This window comes from Panulirus ornatus, chromosome 10 (assembly GCF_036320965.1).
Source record: "Panulirus ornatus isolate Po-2019 chromosome 10, ASM3632096v1, whole genome shotgun sequence".
Taxonomy (NCBI): Eukaryota; Metazoa; Arthropoda; class Malacostraca; order Decapoda; family Palinuridae; genus Panulirus; species Panulirus ornatus.
Genome location: NC_092233.1, coordinates 64,702,347 through 64,722,674, shown reverse-complemented (window position 1 = coordinate 64,722,674; position 20,328 = coordinate 64,702,347). Strand labels below are relative to the sequence as shown.

Sequence of the window (20,328 nt, the reverse complement as noted above, 5' to 3'; positions counted from 1 at the left end):
CACGCAAATATACATACCTACACAGCTTTACATGGTTTACCCCAGACGCTTCACATGCCCTGATTCAATCCACTGACAGCACGTCAACCCCGGTATACCACATCAATCCAATTCACTCTATTCCTTGCCCTCCTTTCACCCTCCTGCATGTTCAGGCCCCGATCACACAAAATCTTTTTCACTCCATCTTTCCACCTCCAATTTGGTCTCCCACTTCTCCTCGTTCCCTCCACCTCCGACACATATATCCTCTTGGTCAATCTTTCCTCACTCATTCTCTCCATGTGCCCAAACCATTTCAAAACACCCTCTTCTGCTCTCTCAACCATGCTCTTTTTATTTCCACACATCTCTCTTACCCTTACGTTACTTACTCGATCAAACCACCTCACACCACACATTGTCCTCAAACATCTCATTTCCAGCACATCCATCCTCCTGCGCACAACTCTATCCATAGCCCACGCCTCGCAACCATACAACATTGTTGGAACCACTATTCCTTCAAACACATTCATTTTTGCTTTCCGAGATAATGTTCTCGACTTCCACACATTCTTCAAGGCTCCCAGGATTTTCGCCCCCTCCCCCACCCTATGATCCACTTCCGCTTCCATGGTTCCATCCACTGCCAGATCCACTCTCAGATATCTAAAACACTTTACTTCCTCCAGTTTTTCTCCATTCAAACTTACCTCCCAATTGACTTGACCCTCAACCGTACTGTACCTAATAACCTTGCTCTTATTCACATTTACTCTTAACTTTCTTCTTTCACACACTTTACCAAACTCAGTCACCAGCTTCTGCAGTTTCTCACATGAATCAGCCACCAGCGCTGTATCATCAGCGAACAACAACTGACTCACTTCCCAAGCTCTCTCATCCCCAACAGACTTCATACTTGCCCCTCTTTCCAAAACTCTTGCATTCACCTTCCTAACAACCTCATCCATAAACAAATTAAACAACCATGGAGACATCACACACTCCTGCCGCAAACCTACATTCACTGAGAACCAATCACTTTCCTCTCTTCCTACACCTACACATGCCTTACATCCTCGATAAAAACTTTTCACTGCTTCTAACAACTTGCCTCCCACACCATATAGTTACATATATAAATATGAACAAACCAGCAAACTTGAGAATCACTTCCCACTTGGATCAATGATTTTAAAGAGAAACCATTACATCTATATATGCATATTTGCAATGCACCAAAAAGAACATTAATGAAAAGCCCTTCAGTGAAATTTACTCTCGACAGTTGAAAATGGTGATAAAATGAAAAATACATAAATATATGCAATCAGGTTGCAATCGTTTCTTTTTGCCTCACACAAAACACCTTAGCATTTAGTCCACATGCATTCTCTCATCTAACACAATAACTGATGGCCAGAATCTTACAGAATTTAACCTAACCTCTGATTTTTTTCTACAGTAAGTGCCACTTGCTAGCACAAGATAAAAACAAAATCTTGCCTTTGGTTAAGTTCAGATGGGAGGGCCTCCATGAGTGTAGAATTCTCTCCACAAGTTATACAGGCAGATTTATAAGTGCTGAGTTTCATTACACCTTGGTTTTGGCTCATTATACATGAAAAGTTGGAAGAGGTAGTTATGTATAAAAGAACAGACTAACAAGCACACATTTCTGAATAAAAAAGTTACATTAAATACAGCACATGTTCAATAAACCTATTTCATTGTGGCATACATCAGTGAGGTTACTGGTTAAAAATCTCAACATGTTTTTCATATCAGGCATAAAGCTAATGTTAAATATGCATTATGGAAAGATGTAACAGGTCATACTAAGTATTTTCTGAAAGGCTGGCAAATATATATGATAACAATTGCAACTGCAAGTAATACACTAATGTATTAAAAATGCGGAAGATGAAAGCCGGCAAGGCAGCAGGTTTGGATGGTATTGCAGTGGAATTTATTAAAAAAGGGGGTGACTGTATTGTTGACTGGTTGGTAAGGTTATTTAATGTATGTATGACTCATGGTGAGGTGCCTGAGGATTGGCGGAATGCGTGCATAGTGCCACTGTACAAAGGCAAAGGGGATAAGAGTGAGTGCTCAAATTACAGAGGTATAAGTTTGTTGAGGAACAAGTCAATTGGGAGGTAAGTTTGAATGGAGAAAAGCTGGAGGAAGTGAAGTGTTTTAGATATCTGGGAGTGGATTTGGCAGCAGATGGAACCATGGAAGCGGGAGTGAATTATAGGGTGGGGGAGGGGGTGAAAGATTTGGGAGCGTTGAAAAATGTGTGGAAGTTGAGAACATTATCTCGGAAAGCAAAAATGGGTATGTTTGAAGGAATAGTGGTTCCAACAATGTTATATGGTTGCGAGGCGTGGGCTATTGATAGACTTGTGCGGAGGAGGGTGGAGGTGCTGGAAATGAGATGTTTGAGGACAATATGTGGTGTGAGGTAGTTTGATCGAGTAAGTAATGAAAGGGTAAGAGAGATGTTTGGTAATAAAGAGAGTGTGGTTGAGAAAGCAGAAGAGGGTGTTTTGAAATGGTTTGGTCACATGGAGTGAATGAGTGAGGAAATGATTGACAAAGAGGATATATGTGTCTGAGGTGGAGGGAATGAGGAGAAGTGGGAGACCAAATTGGAAGTGGAAAGATGAGTGGAAAAGATTTCGAGTGATCGGGGCCTAAACATGCAGGAGGGTGAAAGGCGTGCAAGGAATAGAGTGAATTGGAGTGTTGTGGTATCCCGGGGTCGACGTGCTTTCAGCGGATTAAAATCAGGGCATGTGAAGCGTCTGGTGTAAACCATGGAAAGTTTTGTGGGGCCTGGATGTAGAAAGGGAGCTGTGGTTTCGGTGTATTATACATGACAGCTAGAGACTGAGTGTGAACCAATGTGGCCTTTGTTGTTTTCCTAGCACTACCTCGCGCACATGTGGGGGAGGGGTTTTCGTTTCATGTGTGGCGGGGTGGCGACGGGAATGAATAAGGGCAGACAGTATGAATTGTGTACATGTGTATATATGTATATGTCTGTGTTTGTGTATCTATATGTATACGTTGAGATGTATAGGTATGTATATGTGCGTGTGTGGACGTGTATGTATATACATGTGTATGTGGGTGGGTCGTGCCATTCTTTCGTCTGTTTCCTTGCGCTACCTCGCTAACGCGGGAGACAGCGACAAAGTATAATAAAATAAATATAAAGTTTGTTGAGTATTCCTGGTAAATTATATGGGAGGGTATTGATTGAGAGGGTAAAGGCATGTACAGAGCATCAGATTGGGGAAGAGCAGTGTGGTTTCAGAAGTGGTAGAGGATGTGTGGATCAGGTGTTTGCTTTGAAGAATGTATGTGAGAAATACTTAGAAAAGCAAATGGATTTGTATGTAGCATTTATGGATCTGGAGAAGGCATATGATAAGAGTTGATAGAGATGCTCTGTGGAAGGTATTAAGAATATATGGTGTGGGAGGCAAGTTGTTAGAAGCACTGAAAAGTTTTTATCGAGGATGTAAGGCATGTGTACGTGTAGGAAGAGAGGAAAGTGATTGGTTCTCAGTGAATGTAGGTTTGCGGCAGGGGTGTGTGATGTCTCCATGGTTGTTTAATTTGTTTATGGATGGGGTTGTCAGGGAGGTGAATGCAAGAGTTTTGGAAAGAGGGGCAAGTATGAAGTTTGTTGTGAATGAGAGAGCTTGGGAAGTGAGTCAGTTGTTGTTCGCTGATGATACAGCGCTGGTGGTGATTCATGTGAGAAACTGCAGAAGCTGGTGACTGAGTTTGGTAAAGTGTGTGAAAGAAGAAAGTTAAGAGTAAATGTGAATAAGAGCAAGGTTATTAGGTACAGTAGGGTTGAGGGTCAAGTCAATTGGGAGGTAAGTTTGAATGCAGAAAAACTGGAGGAAGTAAAGTGTTTTAGATATCTGGGAGTGGATCTGGCAGTGGATGGTACCATGGAAGTGGAAATGAATCAGAGGGTGGGGGAGGGGGCGAAAATCCTGGGAGCCTTGAAGAATGTGTGGAAGTCGAGAACATTATCTCGGAAAGCAAAAATGGGTATGTTTGAAGGAATAGTGGTTCCAACAATGTTGTATGGTTGCGAGGCGTGGGCTATGGATAGAGTTGTGCGCAGGAGGGTGGATGTGCTGGAAATGAGATGTTTGAGGACAATGTGTGGTGTGAGGTGGTTTGATCAAGTAAGTAATGTAAGGGTAAGAGAGATGTGTGGAAATAAAAAGAACGTGGTTGAGAGAGCAGAAGAGGGTGTTTTGAAATGGTTTGGGCACATGGAGAGAATGAGTGAGGAAAGATTGACCAAGAGGATATATGTGTCGGAGGTGGAGGGAACGAGGAGGAGTGGGAGACCAAATTTGGAGGTGGAAAGATGGAGTGAAAAAGATTTTGAGTGATCGGGGCCTGAACATGCAGGAGGGTGAAAGGCGGGCAAGGAATAGAGTGAATTGGATCGATGTGGTATACCGGGGTTGACGTGCTGTCAGTGGATTGAATCAGGGCATGTGAAGCGTCTGGGGTAAACCATGGAAAGTAGTGTGGAGCCTGAATGTGGAAAGGGAGCTGTGGTTTCTGGAATTATTGCATGACAGGTAGAGACTGAGTGTGAACGAATGGGGCCTTTGTTGTCTTTTCCTAGCGCTACCTCGCACACATGAGGGGGGAGGGGGGATGATATTCCATGTGTGGCGAGGTGGCGATGGAAATGAATAAAGGCAGACAGTGTGAATTGTGTGCATGGGTATATATGTATGTGTCTGTGTGTGTATATATATATGTACATTGAGATGTATAGGTATGTATTTTTGCGTGTGTGGACGTGTATGTATATACATGTGTATGGGGGTGGGTTGGGCCATTTCTTTCGTCTATTTCCTTGCGCTACCTCGCAAACGTGGGAGACAGCGACAAAGCAAAATAAAATAAATAAATAATAATTAAAAAAGGGCAATCAACGACTTACATTAATTTAATACCTTGAGTAAACAAATAGAAAATTATTAAGAAATGCCATGTACAGTGACTGAAGTATTTCCAATTCATATTCTGCAAATGACTTCTAAAGACAAGTCATTATACACAAAGCTCTCAAGGATTTCATCAACAGGACATCTTCCATTACTAAAAGTTCTCTACAATATTTCTTACTTTCAAGCAACTTGCCAAATGTTCAACTCTAAAATCTAATTTACACTCATGGGCAACTGTTTTACTTTCAAAGGAGGTGAAGTATTTTTTCATCACCAAGACTTAACATTTGGAATGATTTACCAGTTAGAGTAATTGAAAGAAGTGTCCAGATACATTTAAGAACAGAGTTAGTAAATACTTCACCTCAACTCTGACTCATAATGCTTGTGTACCTCCTTAGGTACAAGAAATGTTAAAGGCATATATATTTGAATCATTTGTATGCCTTTCTACTCTTATCAAATTAATCCTAAAGCTTTCGATCTCCCCCATTATCACAAACAAGATAGACTAAAGAGGCAGTGGGAGTTTCAAATTATTGAATTGCTGCGAGTTTCACAGAGCCTTGGAGCACTTGCAAGTGCAAGATCTTGAAAGTTGCAGGGTGTGGGAACAATCGACTTGAAATCAGATTACAACAACTTTTTAATTTGATGTCACTCATCACATATTTTAAGTTATTATGGTTTCAAGCCTATGTACTTCTTTCCTATTATAATGGTTAACTTAAATACCACAATAATCCTTTTCTTTAAGCATAATTATGATTCACAACACTAATGCTGAAGCTGTGATGATCAGTAACAAATGCCTCTGAAAGACAATACATTCTGTCATGCTCTAAACACAGAATATGGATGAATAACATAAGAAACAGCCGTTAATGTATATTTTGTGAAAGCCGTCCACAATCAGATCATCTATTGTCACACTTGACAAAAAATCATATTGTATACCAACAGTTAATATAACCTGGTAAAAAGTATACATTAAGTTTCAAAAAGTTTGAAGGCAATGCATTTGTGCTATGTTATTCTCTTAACAGCTGTGAGCAACAAATATTTGCTCACATCTATTATTACCTTAATAGCTGCTAGCAACAATTATATTCCCAATTTATTCCCTTAACATCTCTCTATATCTCTGATGTCTGTTCCCTCCAGGAACTCCTCTCAAGGGGATGGCCAGAGCAAAACAGTCTCCACTTATCCTTCCCATACATTCCTCTACCATATCTCTCTAATGTTCTTCCACTCTATGAGTCCATGTTACAGTGGTCTTCCTCACACACCAACCCATTTAATTGTACTATCGTCCATTCTCCTTGTAAACTCCCAGTCTTGCATTCTTTCCACAAACCCAAACCACCTCAAAGTATTACGTTTTACCCATCCCACCATTCCACAATTCATTCCCTACTAAAGCACATCTCTCATAAATCCCTTCATTCCATCTAATCACACCAAATGATCCTCTGAAACAGATAATTTCCAAAGCCTGGATACTTGCCCTCTGAGACTCATTCCATGTCCAAATTTTGGGCTGCATAGGTCAGGGTTGGGAGGACTATAGTGTCGCTTAATCCTCTATACAACTCCATACTTGTACCTCTACCCTTCATTATTCTATCAAGTGACCCAATGACTCTTTTATCATGTACTGCTCTCCCAGTTATCTCTCCTTCCATATCACCACACTTACCCAAGACTGCTCCTAAATGCTTAAATTTTTTCACTCTCCCAATCCATTCCCCCATATCCAAAGCAAAATTTAGTACACTTCCTTCTTTCACTGTACATGGTTTTACAAAATCCATACTTTCACTCAGCTTCCTTTCAAACACCAATACTTTACTTTTACTTGCACTTGCCTGCAATTGCCTATGCTTATACATGTATAAAATATACCATCTTCTGCAACTTCTCTTCACTCTCACCAAACTAAATAGTATCATCTGCAAACAAGCTTGCCACTAGCCACCGTACCTCACTACCACACTGCAGCTCTGCACCCCTTTCCCTAAGTTTGCTCTCATCTCTAACATCATTCCATCCATATATACTAGGGATACAGGAGAAATATTACTTCCAACATATTCCCTGTGTGTCATAGAAAGCGACTAAAAAAGGTATGAGTAGAAGCTGGAAATCCTCCCCTCCAGTTTTTACTTTTCTAAAAGAAGGAACATAAACAAGAGGCCAAGTGATGATTTTTCCTCTAAGGCTCAGTCCTCCATTCGTGACACTACCTTGCTAATGCGGGATATGGCAAATATGTTTTTTTTTTTTTTTTTATACTTTGTCGCTGTCTCCCGCGTTTGCGAGGTAGCGCAAGGAAACAGACGAAAGAAATGGCCCAACCCACCCCCATACACATGTATATACATACGTCCACACACACAAATATACATACCTACACAGCTTTCCATGGTTTACCCAGACGCTTCACATGCCTTGATTCAATCCACTGACAGCACGTCAACCCCGGTATACCACATCGCTCCAATTCACTCTATTCCTTGCCCTCCTTTCACCCTCCTGCATGTTCAGGCCCCGATCACACAAAATCTTTTTCACTCCATCTTTCCACCTCCAATTTGGTCTCCCTCTTCTCCTTGCTCCCTCCACCTCCGACACATATATCCTCTTGGTCAATCTTTCCTCACTCATCCTCTCCATGTGCCCAAACCACTTCAAAACACCCTCTTCTGCTCTCTCAACCACGCTCTTTTTATTTCCACACATCTCTCTTACCCTTACGTTACTTACTCGATCAAACCACCTCACACCGCACATTGTCCTCAAACATCTCATTTCCAGCACATCCATCCTCCTGCGCACAACTCTATCCATAGCCCACGCCTCGCAACCATACAACATTGTTGGAACCACTATTCCTTCAAACATACCCATTTTTGCTTTCCGAGATAATGTTCTCGACTTCCACACATTCTTCAAGGCCCCCAGAATTTTCGCCCCCTCCCACACCCTATGATCCACTTCCGCTTCCATGGTTCCATCCGCTGCCAGATCCACTCCCAGATATCTAAAACACTTCACTTCCTCCAGTTTTTCTCCATTCAAACTCACCTCCCAATTGACTTGACCCTCAACCCTACTGTACCTAATAACCTTGCTCTTATTCACATTTACTCTTAACTTTCTTCTTTCACACACTTTACCAAACTCAGTCACCAGCTTCTGCAGTTTCTCACATGAATCAGCCACCAGCGCTGTATCATCAGCGAACAACAACTGACTCACTTCCCAAGCTCTCTCATCCCCAACAGACTTCATACTTGCCCCTTTTTCCAAAACTCTTGCATTTACCTCCCTAACAACCCCATCCATAAACAAATTAAACAACCATGGAGACATCACACACCCCTGCCGCAAACCTACATTCACTGAGAACCAATCACTTTCCTCTCTTCCTACACGTACACATGCCTTACATCCTCGATAAAAACTTTTCACTGCTTCTAACAACTTTCCTCCCACACCATATATTCTTAATACCTTCCACAGAGCATCTCTATCAACTCTATCATATGCCTTCTCCAGATCCATAAATGCTACATACAAATCCATTTGCTTTTCTAAGTATTTCTCACATACATTCTTCAAAGCAAACACCTGATCCACACATCCTCTACCACTTCTGAAACCACACTGCTCTTCCCTAATCTGATGCTCTGTACATGCCTTCACCCTCTCAATCAATACCCTCCCATATAATTTACCAGGAATACTCAACAAACTTATACCTCTGTAATTTGACCACTCACTCTTATCCCCTTTGCCTTTGTACAATGGCACTATGCACGCATTCCGCCAATCCTCAGGCACCTCACCATGAGTCATACATACATTAAATAACCTTACCAACCAGTCAACAATACAGTCACCCCCTTTTTTAATAAATTCCACTGCAATAACATCCAAACCTGCTGCCTTGCCGGCTTTCATCTTCCGCAAAGCTTTCACTACCTCTTCTCTGTTTACCAAATCATTTTCCCTAACCCTCTCACTCTGCACACCACCTCGACCAAAACACCCTATATCTGCCACTCTATCATCAAACAGATTCAACAAACCTTCAAAATACTCACTCCATCTCCTTCTCACATCACCACTACTTGTTATCACCTCCCCATTTGCGCCCTTCACTGAAGTTCCCATTTGCTCCCTTGTCTTACGCACTTTATTTACCTCCTTCCAGAACATCTGTATAAAGAGAAAAAAATAAAATAAAAAGCAATGGTGATATCACACAGGCCTACCTAATATCAACATAAATACCGAAACTTTCCCAACTCTCCATCCACTCTTAGTAACACAGGCATTTGCTTCTCTAGGAAAGTTTTTCACACCATCCAATAGTTTTCCTCCTACACCATATACCCTTAACACCTCCCATAAAGCTTACCCCGATTCTGTCACAGGCTTTCTCCAAATCCATAAAAGCTGCATACAAACATTTTACCTTTCACTATATACTTTTCCACTGTCATCTTCACCTAAATAATTCTAATCCACACATCCCCTTTCTTTCTTAAAACTTCAGTATTTCCATCACTCTTATCAATCAACATTCTTGCATACACTTTTCCTGGTATACTTCACAGACTTTTTCCCCTATAAATGCTACTTCCATCCTTAGCACCTTTTCCTATAAAATAAAAGAACAATAGCTTTCACACAATCCGCAGGCACAACTTTCTGTTTCCTTGCTAAATTACATATCAGGTGCATCCACTATATCACATGTTCTCCTCCACACTTAAGCATTTCAGCTGTAATCCTATCAACTTCCATTGCCTTTCCTATCTTCAGCCTCATCACTGCCCTTCTTACATCCCTTTTTGCTACTGGCTCCTGCACTTGTATCCTCTTCCTTCCATCCTCCATAACCATGCATGTAACAACTGCTACCTCCCCTTCTCCCACATTCATTCCTGACTATATAACTCCTCCTTCCATCCCCTCCCATAACTTTCATTCATCATCTCCATTTTCACTCCACACACCCTGCCCAAGGATATGGGTTTCCCCAGTCCCCAGCACATCCAAGATATAATGTAAAAAAAAGAAATATATCCACAAGCTCCCTCTTTTTGCTTTCACAACTGTCAACACCCTCAATCACTTGTCTCTTTCAATTCTCTGCAGATCTGTTTAGACTCAAGCGCTGCTTCTTAGCCTTTTGTGCCTTACCCTTGACAGTCCTATGCAACTCTCATGCAATGTTTCCAGAGTCAACAAGGCTCCAAAAGTGTCCAAAAAACTACAAATCCCAACATACCTCAAGTGTTTGTATGCATTCAAAAGATTGCCATGATGGAGTTGGGCAATGCCTCTCCCTTTAGTTCCACCCTTAAAGGTGTAGTAATTAGGTCACCATGACAAGGCAGAGTGAAACTTGGATACTCTAGAGAACCAGGAGTATCCCCTTGAGGTACTGACACTCACAAACTTTTTCAAATTCTGTGATTATCAAAGTAGCAGCACCTCCCTACCCTCATTGGTTACAGTACTACCAACAAAAAAAAATAGTCACTACTTACTCTTTCATCTTCTGTTTTTCTGAATTTATCAGTTTCCTCCTTAGGAACCTGTGTACATTCCTCATCTCTCTCTTCATCTTCTTTTCATTAAGGATCTGTAGCTCTACTGCTGTTAGTTCATCTTCATATACATTTTCATCACCCTACCTTGCTGCAATTATTGCCTTCTTTTCCTTTATTTTGTGAAGTACAGGGACTCTACTTTTCATTACCCACACACCATCATATAAAGTCATAAAGTTATTTTCCTCAAATTTTATAACAACTCGTTCCTTTGGGTATGCAGGCCCATACCATCCTTCTTACCTGTTGCTGTAACTTTTCCCTTTTTTCTTGGCTTTACTTGCTTTCAGTCTTCCATGAAGTACCAACTGCATCCTTTTGCGTCGGACCACTAAGATTTTCTTCCTCCTTTGCTGGAGCTTTTTTCTTCTTTTTGCATTTTTTCTTTTTGGACACTTTCTTATCCTCTTACTTGTGGGCTACTTTCTAGTCTTCTTCCTTTAGGACCACTTTTGGACCACTTCCTCATCTTCTCTCTCCACCTCCTGGACCTGTATAAGTCATAACTTAATGGAATGATTGAAAATGATGGATACATAACATTCATTCATACTGCCAAACTTGCACCTAATATTGTTTCCTGTACATAAAACAAGGAAGGAAATATCCATTTCCTATAACACTGCTGTATCTATAAATCAGTCTATGAAAAGAGAGAAGAAAAGAATAATAAAGTAAAAGAAAGATACAAATACAGAAGGCATGGAAGAAGAGCAAGAGCAAGGAAATGAAGATGACAAGGAGTAAGGGTACTTGCCTACTTTCAAGTATGTACAAAAAGATTTTGCCATTTGGAAGGGCAAGCATGTGCTTAGCACTCACCTCATATCTTGGAAGGTAGCACCAGGAAACAAACGAAGAATGCCCCATCCACTCGCGTTAGCGAGGTAGCACAAGGAAACAGACGAAAGGATGGCCCAACCCACACACATACACATGTATATACAAACTCGTTCACACACGCATATATACATACCTATACATCTCAACGTATACATATATATACACACACAGACATATACATATATACAAATGTACATAATTCATGCTGTCTGCCCTTATTCATTCCCGTCGCCACACCACCACACATGAAATGACAACCCCCTCCCCCCCACATGTGCACGAGGTAGTGCTAGGAAAAGACAACAAATGCCATATTCTTTCAAATTCGGTCCCTAGCTGTCATGCTTAATGCACCGAAACCACACCTCCCTTTCCACATCCAGGCCCCACAAAACTTTCCATGGTTTACCCCAGGCGCTTCACATGCCATGGTTCAATCCACTAACAGTACGTTGACCCCAGTATACGACATCGTTCCAATTCACTCTATTCCTTGCACCACCACACATGAAATGACAACCCCCTCCCCCCCGCATGTGCACGAGGTAGTGCTAGGAAAAGACAACAAAGGCCATATTCTTTCAAATTCGGTCCCTAGCTGTCATGTATTTTGCACCGAAACCACACCTCCCTTTCCACATCCAGGCCCCACAAAACTTTCCATGGTTTACCCCAGGCGCTTCACATGCCATGGTTCAATCCACTAACAGCACGGTGACCGCAGTATACGACATCGTTCCAATTCACTCTATTCCTTGCACCGCCACACATGAAATGACAACCCCCTCCCCTCCCATATGTGCACGAGGTAGTGCCAGGAAAAGACAACAAAGTCCATATTCTTTAAAATTTGGTCCCTAGCTGTCATGTTTAATGCACCGAAACCACACCTCCCTTTCCACATCCAGGCACCACAGAACTTTCCAAGGTTTACCCCAGGCACTTCACATGCTGTAGTTCAATCCACTGACAGCACGTTGACCCCAGTATACGACATTCCAATTCACTCTATTCCTTGCACGCCTTTCACCCTCTTGCATGTTCAGGCCCCGATCACTCAAAATCTTTTTCACTCCATCTTTCCACCTCCAATTTGGTCTCCCACTTCTCCTCGTTCCCTCCACCTCTGACACATATATCCTCTTTGTCAATCTTTCCTCAATCATTCTCTCCATGTGACCAAACCATTTCAAAACACCCTCTTCTGCTCTCTCAACAACACTCTTCACATTACCACACATCTCTCTTACCCTTACATTACTTAATTGATCAAACCACCTCACACCACATATTGTCTCAAACACCTCATTTCCAGCACATCCACCCTCCTCCGCACAACTCTATCTATAGCCCACGCCTCGCAACCATATAACATTGTTGGAACCACTATTCCTTCAAACATACCCATTTTTGCTTTCCGAAATAATGTTCTTGCCTTCCACACATTTTTCAACGCTCCTAGAACGTTCGCACCCTTCCCACCCTATGACTCACTTTCGCTTCCATGGTTCCATCCGCTGCCAAATCCACTCCCACATATCTAAAACACTTCACTTCCTCCAGTTTTTCTCCATTCAAACCTACCTCCCAGTTGACTTGTCCCTCAACCCTACTGTACCTAATAACCTTGCTCTTATTCACATTTACTCTCAGCTTTCTTCTTTCACACACTTTACCAAACTCAGTCACCACCTTCTGCAGTCTCTCACACGAATCAGCCACCAACGCTATATCATCAGCGAACAACAACTGACTCACTTTCCAAGCTCTTTCATCCACAACAGACTGCATACTTGCCCCTCTTTCCAAAACTTCTGCATTCACCTCCCTACCAACCCATCCATAAACAAATTAAACAACCATGGAGACATCACACACCCCTGCCACAAACCAACATTCACTAAGAACCAATCACTTCCCTCTCTTCCTACTCGTACACATGCCTTACATCCTTGATAAAAACTTTTCAATGCTTCTAACAACTTGCCTCCCACACCATATATTCTTAATACCTTCCACAGAGCATCTCTATCAACTCTACCATATGCCTTATCCAGATCCATAAATTTTCTTTCTTTTTTTTTTTTTTTTGCTTTGTCGCTGTCTCCCGCGTTTGCGAGGTAGCGCAAGGAAACAGACAAAAGAAATGGCCCAACCCACCCCCATACACATGTATATATATACATGTCCACACACGCAAATATACATACCTATACATCTCAATGTACACATATATATACACAGAGACATATACATATACACACATGTACATAATTCATACTGCCTGCCTTTATTCATTCCCATCGCCACCTCGCCACACATGGAATAACATCCCCCTCCTCCCTCATGTGTGCGAGGTAGCGCTAGGAAAAGAGAACAAAGGCCCCATTCGTTCACACTCAGTCTCTAGCTGTCATGTAATAATGCCCGAAACCACAGCTCCCTTTCCACATCCAGGCTCCACAGAACTTTCCATGGTTTACCCCAGACGCTTCACATGCCCTGATTCAATCCACTGACAGCACGTCGACCCTGGTAAACCACATCGATCCAATTCACTCTATTCCTTGCACGCCTTTCACCCTCCTGCGTGTTCATGCCCCGATCACACAAAATCTTTTTCACTCCATCTTTCCACCTCCAATTTGGTCTCCCACTTCTCCTCGTTCCCTCCACCTCCGACACATATATCCTCTTGGTCAATCTTTCCTCACTCATTCTCTCCATGTTCCCAAACCATTTCAAAACACCCTCTTCTGCTCTCTCAACCAAGCTCTTTTTATTTCCACACATCTCTCTCACCCTTATGTTACTTACTCGATCAAACCACCTCACACCACACATTGTCCTCAAACATCTCATTTCCAGCACATCCATCCTCCTGCGCACAACTCTATCCATAGCCCACGCCTCGCAACCATACAACATTGTTGGAACCACTATTCCTTCAAACATACCCATTTTTGCTTTCCGAGATAATGTTCTCGACTTCCACACATTCTTCAAGGCCCCCAGAATTTTCGCCCCCTCCCACACCCTATGATCCACTTCCGCTTCCATGGTTCCATCCGCTGCCAGATCCACTCCCAGATATCTAAAACACTTCACTTCCTCCAGTTTTTCTCCATTCAAACTCACCTCCCAATTGACTTGACCCTCAACCCTACTGTACCTAATAACCTTGCTCTTATTCACATTTACTCTTAACTTTCTTCTTTCACACACTTTACCAAACTCAGTCACCAGCTTCTGCAGTTTCTCACATGAATCAGCCACCAGCGCTGTATCATCAGCGAACAACAACTGACTCACTTCCCAAGCTCTCTCATCCCCAACAGACTTCATACTTGCCCCTTTTTCCAAAACTCTTGCATTTACCTCCCTAACAACCCCATCCATAAACAAATTAAACAACCATGGAGACATCACACACCCCTGCCGCAAACCTACATTCACTGAGAACCAATCACTTTCCTCTCTTCCTACACGTACACATGCCTTACATCCTCGATAAAAACTTTTCACTGCTTCTAACAACTTTCCTCCCACACCATATATTCTTAATACCTTCCACAGAGCATCTCTATCAACTCTATCATATGCCTTCTCCAGATCCATAAATGCTACATACAAATCCATTTGCTTTTCTAAGTATTTCTCACATACATTCTTCAAAGCAAACACCTGATCCACACATCCTCTACCACTTCTGAAACCACACTGCTCTTCCCTAATCTGATGCTCTGTACATGCCTTCACCCTCTCAATCAATACCCTCCCATATAATTTACCAGGAATACTCAACAAACTTATACCTCTGTAATTTGACCACTCACTCTTATCCCCTTTGCCTTTGTACAATGGCACTATGCACGCATTCCGCCAATCCTCAGGCACCTCACCATGAGTCATACATACATTAAATAACCTTACCAACCAGTCAACAATACAGTCACCCCCTTTTTTAATAAATTCCACTGCAATAACATCCAAACCTGCTGCCTTGCCGGCTTTCATCTTCCGCAAAGCTTTCACTACCTCTTCTCTGTTTACCAAATCATTTTCCCTAACCCTCTCACTCTGCACACCACCTCGACCAAAACACCCTATATCTGCCACTCTATCATCAAACAGATTCAACAAACCTTCAAAATACTCACTCCATCTCCTTCTCACATCACCACTACTTGTTATCACCTCCCCATTTGCGCCCTTCACTGAAGTTCCCATTTGCTCCCTTGTGTTACGCACTTTATTTACCTCCTTCCAGAACATCTGTATAAAGAGAAAAAAATAAAATAAAAAGCAATGGTGATATCACACAGGCCTACCTAATATCAACATAAATACCGAAACTTTCCCAACTCTCCATCCACTCTTAGTAACACAGGCATTTGCTTCTCTAGGAAAGTTTTTCACACCATCCAATAGTTTTCCTCCTACACCATATACCCTTAACACCTCCCATAAAGCTTACCCCGATTCTGTCACAGGCTTTCTCCAAATCCATAAAAGCTGCATACAAACATTTTACCTTTCACTATATACTTTTCCACTGTCATCTTCACCTAAATAATTCTAATCCACACATCCCCTTTCTTTCTTAAAACTTCAGTATTTCCATCACTCTTATCAATCAACATTCTTGCATACACTTTTCCTGGTATACTTCACAGACTTTTTCCCCTATAAATGCTACTTCCATCCTTAGCACCTTTTCCTATAAAATAAAAGAACAATAGCTTTCACACAATCCGCAGGCACAACTTTCTGTTTCCTTGCTAAATTATATATCAGGTGCATCCACTATATCACATGTTCTCCTCCACACTTAAGCATTTCAGCTGTAATCCTATCAACTTCCATTGCCTTTCCTATCTTCAGCCTCATCACTGCCCTTCTTACATCCCTTTTTGCTACTGGCTCCTGCACTTGTATCCTCTTCCTTCCATCCTCCATAACCATGCATGTAACAACTGCTACCTCCCCTTCTCCCACATTCATTCCTGACTATATAACTCCTCCTTCCATCCCCTCCCATAACTTTCATTCATCATCTCCATTTTCACTCCACACACCCTGCCCAAGGATATGGGTTTCCCCAGTCCCCAGCACATCCAAGATATAATGTAAAAAAAAGAAATATATCCACAAGCTCCCTCTTTTTGCTTTCACAACTGTCAACACCCTCAATCACTTGTCTCTTTCAATTCTCTGCAGATCTGTTTAGACTCAAGCGCTGCTTCTTAGCCTTTTGTGCCTTACCCTTGACAGTCCTATGCAACTCTCATGCAATGTTTCCAGAGTCAACAAGGCTCCAAAAGTGTCCAAAAAACTACAAATCCCAACATACCTCAAGTGTTTGTATGCATTCAAAAGATTGCCATGATGGAGTTGGGCAATGCCTCTCCCTTTAGTTCCACCCTTAAAGGTGTAGTAATTAGGTCACTATGACAAGGCAGAGTGAAACTTGGATACTCTAGAGAACCAGGAGTATCCCCTTGAGGTACTGACACTCACAAACTTTTTCAAATTCTGTGATTATCAAAGTAGCAGCACCTCCCTACCCTCATTGGTTACAGTACTACCAACAAAAAAAAATAGTCACTACTTACTCTTTCATCTTCTGTTTTTCTGAATTTATCAGTTTCCTCCTTAGGAACCTGTGTACATTCCTCATCTCTCTCTTCATCTTCTTTTCATTAAGGATCTGTAGCTCTACTGCTGTTAGTTCATCTTCATATACATTTTCATCACCCTACCTTGCTGCAATTATTGCCTTCTTTTCCTTTATTTTGTGAAGTACAGGGACTCTACTTTTCATTACCCACACACCATCATATAAAGTCATAAAGTTATTTTCCTCAAATTTTATAACAACTCGTTCCTTTGGGTATGCAGGCCCATACCATCCTTCTTACCTGTTGCTGTAACTTTTCCCTTTTTTCTTGGCTTTACTTGCTTTCAGTCTTCCATGAAGTACCAACTGCATCCTTTTGCGTCGGACCACTAAGATTTTCTTCCTCCTTTGCTGGAGCTTTTTTCTTCTTTTTGCATTTTTTCTTTTTGGACACTTTCTTATCCTCTTACTTGTGGGCTACTTTCTAGTCTTCTTCCTTTAGGACCACTTTTGGACCACTTCCTCATCTTCTCTCTCCACCTCCTGGACCTGTATAAGTCATAACTTAATGGAATGATTGAAAATGATGGATACATAACATTCATTCATACTGCCAAACTTGCACCTAATATTGTTTCCTGTACATAAAACAAGGAAGGAAATATCCATTTCCTATAACACTGCTGTATCTATAAATCAGTCTATGAAAAGAGAGAAGAAAAGAATAATAAAGTAAAAGAAAGATACAAATACAGAAGGCATGGAAGAAGAGCAAGAGCAAGGAAATGAAGATGACAAGGAGTAAGGGTACTTGCCTACTTTCAAGTATGTACAAAAAGATTTTGCCATTTGGAAGGGCAAGCATGTGCTTAGCACTCACCTCATATCTTGGAAGGTAGCACCAGGAAACAAACGAAGAATGCCCCATCCACTCGCGTTAGCGAGGTAGCACAAGGAAACAGACGAAAGGATGGCCCAACCCACACACATACACATGTATATACAAACTCGTTCACACATGCATATATACATACCTATACATCTCAACGTATACATATATATACACACACAGACATATACATATATACAAATGTACATAATTCATGCTGTCTGCCCTTATTCATTCCCGTCGCCACACCACCACACATGAAATGACAACCCCCTCCCCCCCACATGTGCACGAGGTAGTGCTAGGAAAAGACAACAAATGCCATATTCTTTCAAATTCGGTCCCTAGCTGTCATGTTTAATGCACCGAAACCACACCTCCCTTTCCACATCCAGGCCCCACAAAACTTTCCATGGTTTACCCGAGGCGCTTCACATGCCATGGTTCAATCCACTAACAGTACGTTGACCCCAGTATACGACATCGTTCCAATTCACTCTATTCCTTGCACCACCACACATGAAATGACAACCCCCTCCCCCCCGCATGTGCACGAGGTAGTGCTAGGAAAAGACAACAAAGGCCATATTCTTTCAAATTCGGTCCCTAGCTGTCATGTATTTTGCACCGAAACCACACCTCCCTTTCCACATCCAGGCCCCACAAAACTTTCCATGGTTTACCCCAGGCGCTTCACATGCCATGGTTCAATCCACTAACAGCACGGTGACCGCAGTATACGACATCGTTCCAATTCACTCTATTCCTTGCACCGCCACACATGAAATGACAACCCCCTCCCCTCCCATATGTGCACGAGGTAGTGCCAGGAAAAGACAACAAAGTCCATATTCTTTAAAATTTGGTCCCTAGCTGTCATGTTTAATGCACCGAAACCACACCTCCCTTTCCACATCCAGGCACCACAGAACTTTCCAAGGTTTACCCCAGGCACTTCACATGCTGTAGTTCAATCCACTGACAGCACGTTGACCCCAGTATACGACATTCCAATTCACTCTATTCCTTGCACGCCTTTCACCCTCTTGCATGTTCAGGCCCCGATCACTCAAAATCTTTTTCACTCCATCTTTCCACCTCCAATTTGGTCTCCCACTTCTCCTCGTTCCCTCCACCTCTGACACATATATCCTCTTTGTCAATCTTTCCTCAATCATTCTCTCCATGTGACCAAACCATTTCAAAACACCCTCTTCTGCTCTCTCAACAACACTCTTCACATTACCACACATCTCTCTTACCCTTACATTACTTAATTGATCAAACCACCTCACACCACATATTGTCTCAAACACCTCATTTCCAGCACATCCACCCTCCTCCGCACAACTCTATCTATAGCCCACGCCTCACAACCATATAACATTGTTGGAACCACTATTCCTTCAAACATACCCATTTTTGCTTTCCGAAATAATGTTCTTGCCTTCCACACATTTTTCAACGCTCCTAGAACGTTCGCACCCTTCCCACCCTATGACTCACTTTCGCTTCCATGGTTCCATCCGCTGCCAAATCCACTCCCACATATCTAAAACACTTCACTTCCTCCAGTTTTTCTCCATTCAAACCTACCTCCCAGTTGACTTGTCCCTCAACCCTACTGTACCTAATAACCTTGCTCTTATTCACATTTACTCTCAGCTTTCTTCTTTCACACACTTTACCAAACTCAGTCACCACCTTCTGCAGTCTCTCACACGAATCAGCCACCAACGCTATATCATCAGCGAACAACAACTGACTCACTTTCCAAGCTCTTTCATCCACAACAGACTGCATACTTGCCCCTCTTTCCAAAACTTCTGCATTCACCTCCCTACCAACCCATCCATAAACAAATTAAACAACCATGGAGACATCACACACCCCTGCCACAAACCAACATTCACTAAGAACCAATCACTTCCCTCTCTTCCTACTCGTACACATGCCTTACATCCTTGATAAAAACTTTTCAATGCTTCTAACAACTTGCCTCCCACACCATATATTCTTAATACCTTCCACAGAGCATCTCTATCAACTCTACCATATGCCTTATCCAGATCCATAAATTTTCTTTCTTTTTTTTTTTTTTTTGCTTTGTCGCTGTCTCCCGCGTTTGCGAGGTAGCGCAAGGAAACAGACAAAAGAAATGGCCCAACCCACCCCCATACACATGTATATATATACATGTCCACACACGCAAATATACATACCTATACATCTCAATGTACACATATATATACACAGAGACATATACATATACACACATGTACATAATTCATACTGCCTGCCTTTATTCATTCCCATCGCCACCTCGCCACACATGGAATAACATCCCCCTCCTCCCTC

The 20,328-nt window shown here is 42.0% G+C and overlaps 1 protein-coding gene across 8 annotated transcripts in view; it reads right to left on the bottom strand.

Annotated features, from left to right (window-relative positions):
* LOC139751041 (uncharacterized) overlaps positions 1-20,328 on the bottom strand; it is a 181,911-nt gene that overhangs the window by 28,182 nt on the left and 133,401 nt on the right. For 2 of the 8 annotated variants that reach the window (XR_011713272.1, XR_011713268.1), the window contains exon 2: positions 15,622-17,630. The gene's annotated coding sequence lies outside the window, so the exon portion shown is untranslated. Of the gene's footprint in view, positions 1-1,491; positions 8,432-10,555; positions 11,787-15,621; positions 17,631-20,328 lie in introns of those variants that run through there. The other 6 variants (XR_011713275.1, XR_011713270.1, XR_011713269.1 and 3 more) reach the window with 5 other exon arrangements.